Raw genomic sequence first — 6,330 nt, 5'->3', positions numbered from 1 at the left:
CTTTTTATTCCATATTTTAAAATATCAGATCATGAAGAAAAGGAGGGAAAGCAATTCAAAATCATAGTCTGATGCCATCTTCTTTGACCCAAGAGAATAAAGGTGCCAAGTTTATTAACATCAACATATGGGGTCTTGGCTGTACACCACCGTATCCACATGGCTCGTTCTTTTTTTTTTTTTTTTTTAAAGATTTTTATTTATTTATTTGACAGAGAGAGAGAGAGATAACAAGTAGGCAGAGAGGCAGGCAGAGAGAGAGGAAGGGAAGCAGGCTCCCTGCTGAGCAGAGAGCCCGATGTGGGGCTCGATTCCAGGACCCTGAGATCCCTGAGATCATGACCTAAACTGAAGGCAGAGGCTTAACCCACTGAGCCACCCAGGGGCCCCCACGTGGCTCGTTCTTCCAGCACTTGGACCTGCTCCTTTGAATACCAATGCTCCAGAAGCTCCCTGAACAGTGTGCTTGTGTCTGTGGCCTGCATGAGGAGGCACTTTGGAACTAGTCCCTTGGTAAGCAGCACGCAGAAACCTGGAAGCGGTGGAGATTACTCATAACCTGGAGCCCAGGAGAACATGAAGACAGTGCCATTTCCTCTGTGGCAGACAGCTGCCTAAGAATATCTTTCCTCCCTCCTTTGAATCACCCTCCTCTGGGAATCCCAGCACTCCCATCAGGGATCTGACCCCCATGGTTTCCTGACTCTCCACCTGTACCTCCAGGGACCACAGTGATTCCTATACCAATGAACATTATGGCAACTGCTCCAACTGGCTTAGTATCCACTGTGTCTACAGTGGGAAAGCATTTGGGAATAAGAAAGAATTATCCAGGCTTAAAGACTAAGGAAACTGATGAGATTTGTGGTCCTACTACTACAACTTTTGTTGGTAACATTTCTGAGAAAGCTTCAGACATGCCTTATAAGATAACCCCTTGCTAAATGTGGCTTGGTTTTGAGCTGGAAGAATACAAGGTGTATCTGGAGAACTTTAAGCCTTATAAGGAGCCTGAGCCTAACCCTGTGCACTCAGGTTATGGTACAACCTGCAGAATGGAGAGCAGAAGCTACTTGTTAAAGTTAATGCAAGGACAAAGGCACAACTGGGTAAATGGAAGGCAAAGAAGAAAGCTTCTTGTGGGAATGCCAGGCTAGGAACTGTCACTAATGATAAGAAGCCTCAGATGAAGAAACAAAAGAGATCAGATGATCAAAGGGGATTTTGAAGTTTCAATACACTCCAGAGAACTCAATGTCCCCTCACCAAAATCTGACTGACCCCAGGAAGATGAAGAAAAGGGGAGGACAGTTTCCACACATTTCCAGTGCTCCACTGATTGATTATTTTCTTACCACTAAGGAGGAAGGGGGATATAATCCCTATAAAAATGGAAGAACAGGAGGAGTCAAGATGGCGGAGAAGTAGCAGGCTGAGACTACTTCAGGTCGCGGGAGATCAGCTAAATAGCTTATCTAAAGATTGCAAACACCTATAAATCCAACGGGAGATTGAAGAGAAGAAGAACAGCAATTCCAGAAACAGAAAATCAACCACTTTCTGCAAGGTAGGACTGGCGGAGAAGTGAATCCAAAGCGACGGGAAGATAGACCACGGGGGGAGGGGCCGGCTCCCGGCGAGCGGCGGAGCAACGGAGCACAAAATCAGGACTTTTAAAAGTCTGTTCCGCTGAGGGACATCGCTCCAGAAGCTTAACGGGGGTGAAGCCCAGGCGGGGTCAGCGCGGCCTCAGGTCCCACAGGGTCACAGAAGGATCGGGGGTGTCTGAGTGTCGCAGAGCTTACCGGTATTAGAACGGGGAAGCCGGCTACAGAGACAGAGCCGAGGAGTGAGCTCTAAACTCGGGGTTACCTTGAACCGGTCGCAGGCTCGGTCAGCTCGGAGCACGGCCGGAGGCCAGGGTGACGGGAGTCATTGGGCGCTGTTCTCTGAGGGCGCACTGAGGAGTGGGGCCCCGGGCTCTCGGCTCCTCCGGGCCGGAGACCGGGAGGCCGCCATCTTCATTCCCGTCTTCCGGAACTCTACGGAAAGCGCTCAGGGAACAAAAGCTCCCGAAAGCAAACCCAGCAAACCCGAGCGGATTACTCAGCCCGGCCCCGGGTAAGGGCGGTGCAACTCCACCTGGGGCAAAGACGCTTGAGAATCACTACAACAGGCCCCTCCCCCAGAAGATCAACGTGAAACCCAGCCAGGACCAAGTTCACCTACCAAGGAGTGCAGTTTCTATACCAAGGAGAGCGGAGGAATTCCAGAGGAGAAGAAAGCAAAGCATGGAACTCATGGCTTTCTCCCCATGATTCTTTAGCCTTGCAGTTAATTTTTTTTTCTCTTTTTCAATTTTTTTTCTCTTCTTCTGCTAAATTTTTTTAACTTTTACCGTTTTCTTTTTTTAGCGTTCTTTAAATAGTTTATCTAATATATATATATATTTTTCCTTTTTATATTTTTTATCGGCTTTCTTTTTTTAATAGTTTCTTTTTTTTTTTTTTCTTCTGAACCCCTTTTTATCCCCTTTCTCCCCCCTCACGATTTGGGATCTCTTCTGATTTGGCTAAAGCATATTTTCCTGGGGTTGTTCCCACCCTTTTAGTATTTTACTTGCTCCTTCATATACTCTTATCTGGACAAAATGACAAGGCGGAAAAATTCACAACAAAAAAAAAAAAAGAACAAGAAGCAGTACCAAAGGCTAGGGACCTAATCAATACAGACATTGGTAATATGTCAGATCTAGAGTTCAGAATGATGATTCTCAAGGTTCTAGCCGGGCTTGAAAAAGGCATGGAAGATATTAAAGCAACCCTCTCGGGAGATATAAAAGCCCTTTCTGGAGAAATAAAAGAACTAAAATCTAACCAAGTTGAAATCAAAAAAGCTATTAATGAGATGCAATAAAAAATGGAGGCTCTCACTGCTAGGATAAATGAGGCAGAAGAAAGAATTAGCGATATAGAAGACCAAATGACAGAGAATAAAGAAGCTGAGCAAAAGAGGGACAAACAGCTACTGGACCATGATGGGAGAATTCGAGAGATAAGTGACACCATAAGACGAAACAACATTAGAATAATTGGGATTCCAGAAGAAGAGGAAACGGAGAGGGGAGCAGAAGGTATATTGGAGAGAATTATTGGAGAGAATTTCCCCAATATGGCAAAGGGAACAAGCATCAAAATCCAGGAGGTTCAGAGAACCCCCCTCAAAATCAATAAGAATAGGTCCACACCCCGTCACCTAATAGTAAAATTTACAAGTCTTAGTGACAAAGAAAAGATCCTGAAAGCAGCCCGGGAAAAGAAGTCTGTAACATACAATGGTAAAAATATTAGATTGGCAGCAGACTTATCCACAGAGACCTGGCAGGCCAGAAAGAGCTGGCATGATATATTCAGAGTACTAAATGAGAAAAACATGCAGCCAAGAATACTATATCCAACTAGGCTATCATTGAAAATAGACGGAGAGATTAAAAGCTTCCAGGACAAACAAAAACTGAAAGAATTTGCAAATACCAAACCAGCTCTACAGGAAATATTGAAAGGGGTCCTCTAAGCAAAGAGAGACCCTAAAAGTAGTAGATCAGAAAGAAACAGAGACAATATACAATAACAGTCACCTTACAGGCAATACAATGGCACGAAATTCATATCTCTCAATACTTACCCTGAATGTTAATGGGCTAAATGCCCCAATCAAAAGACACAGGGTATCAGAATGGATCAAAAAACAAAACCCATCTATATGTTGCCTACAAGAAACTCATCTTAAACCTGAAGACACCTCCAGGTTTAAAGTGAGGGAGTGGAAAAGAATTTACCATGCTAATGGACATCAGAAGAAAGCAGGAGTGGCAATCCTTATAGCAGATCAATTAGATTTTAAGCCAAAGACTATAATAAGAGATGAGGAAGGACACTATATCATACTCAAAGGAACTGTCCAACAAGAAGATCTAACAATTTTAAATATCTATGCCCCTAACGTGGGAGCAGCCAACTATATAAACCAATTAATAACAAAACCAAAGAAACACATCGACAATAATACAATAATAGTAGGGGATTTTAACACTCCCCTCACTGAAATGGACAGATCATCCAAGCAAAAGATCAACAAGGAAATCAAGGCCTTAAATGACACACTGGACCAGATGGACATCACAGATATATTCAGAACATTTCATCCCAAAGCAACAGAATACACCTTCTTCTCTAGTGCACATGGAACATTCTCCAGAATAGATCACATTCTTGGTCCTAAATCAAGTCTCAACCGGTATCAAAAGATTGGGATCATTCCCTGCATATTTTCAGACCACAATGCTCTAAAGCTAGAACTCAATAACAAGAGGAAATTTGGAAAGAACCCAAATACATGCAGGCTAAACAGCATCCTTCTAAAGAATGAATGGGTCAACCAGGAAATTAAAGAAGAATTGAAAAAATTTATGGAAACAAATGATAATGAAAACACAACGGTTCAGAATCTGTGGGACACAACAAAGGCAGTCCTGAGAGGAAAATATATAGCGGTACAAGCCTTTCTCAAGAAACAAGAAAGGTCTCAGGTACACAACCTAACCCTACACCTAAAGGAGCTGGAGAAAGAACAAGAAAGAAACCCTAAACCCAGCAGGAGAAGAGAAATCATAAAGATTAGAGCAGAAATCAATGAAATAGAAACCAAAAAAACAATAGAACAAATCAACGAAACTAGGAGCTGGTTCTTTGAAAGAATTAATAAGATCGATAAACCCCTGGCCAGACTTATCAAAAAGAAAAGAGAAAGGACCCAAATAAATAAAATCATGAATGAAAGAGGAGAGATCACAACGAACACCAAAGAAATACAGACAATTATAAGAACATACTATGAGCAACTCTACGCCAACAAATTTGACAATCTGGAAGAAATGGATGCATTCCTAGAGACATATAAACTACCACAACTGAACCAGGAAGAAATGGAAAGCCTGAACAGACCCATAACCAGTAAGGAGATTGAAACAGTCATCAAAAATCTCCAAACAAACAAAAGCCCAGGGCCAGATGGCTTCCCGGGGGAATTCTACCAAACATTTAAAGAAGAACTAATTCCTATTCTCCTGAAACTGTTCCAAAAAATAGAAATAGAAGGAAAACTTCCAAACTCATTTTATGAGGCCAGCATCACCTTGATCCCAAAACCAGACAAGGATCCCAACAAAAAAGAGAACTACAGACCAATATCCTTGATGAACACAGATGCAAAAATTCTCGCCAAAATACTAGCCAATAGGATTCAACAGTACATTAAAAGGATTATTCACCACGACCAAGTAGGATTTATTCCAGGGCTGCAAGGTTGGTTCAACATCCGCAAATCAATCAATGTGATACAACACATTAATAAAAGAAAGAACAAGAACCATATGATACTCTCCATAGATGCTGAAAAAGCATTTGACAAAGTACAGCATCCCTTCCTGATCAAAACTCTTCAAAGTGTAGGGATAGACGGCACATACCTCAATATTATCAAAGCCATCTATGAAAAACCCACCGCAAATATCATTCTCAATGGAGAAAAACTGAAAGCTTTTCCGCTAAGGTCAGGAACACGGCAGGGATGTCCGTCATCACCACTGCTATTCAACATAGTACTAGAAGTCCTAGCCTCAGCAATCAGACAACAAAAGGAAATTAAAGGCATCCAAATCGGCAAAGAAGAAGTCAAACTATCACTCTTTGCAGATGATATGATACTATATGTGGAAAACCCAAAAGACTCCACTCCAAAACTGCTAGAACTTGTACAGGAATTCAGTAAAGTGTCAGGATATAAAATCAATGCACAGAAATCAGTTGCATTTCTCTACACCAACAACAAGACAGAAGAAAGAGAAATTAAGGAGTCCATCCCATTTACAATTGCACCCAAAACTATAAGATACCTAGGAATAAACCTAACCAAAGAGACTAAGAATCTATACACAGAAAACTATAAAGTACTCATGAAAGAAATTGAGGAAGACACAAAGAAATGGGAAAATGTTCCATGCTCCTGGATTGGAAGAATAAATATTGTGAAAATGTCTATGCTACCTAAAGCAATCTACACATTTAATGCAATTCCCATCAAAGTACCATCCATTTCTTTCAAAGAAATGGAACAAATAATCCTAAAATTCATATGGAACCAGAAAAGACCTCGAATAGCCAAAGGAATATTGAAAAAGAAAGCCAAAGTTGGTGGCATCACAATTCCGGACTTCAAGCTCTATTACAAAGCTGTCATCATCAAGACAGCATGGTACTGGCACAAAAACAG

The 6,330-nt window shown here is 41.7% G+C and overlaps 1 pseudogene; it reads left to right on the top strand.

Moving 5' to 3' along the window:
• Positions 1-357: 357 nt before the first annotated feature.
• On the top strand, positions 358-1,395 carry LOC125098262 (RNA-binding protein 25-like; annotated as a pseudogene).
• The last annotated feature ends 4,935 nt before the right edge of the window (positions 1,396-6,330 follow it).

Source organism: Lutra lutra, chromosome 4 (assembly GCF_902655055.1).
Source record: "Lutra lutra chromosome 4, mLutLut1.2, whole genome shotgun sequence".
Classification (NCBI taxonomy): domain Eukaryota; kingdom Metazoa; phylum Chordata; class Mammalia; order Carnivora; family Mustelidae; genus Lutra; species Lutra lutra.
This window is presented reverse-complemented; position numbering and strand designations above follow the sequence as displayed.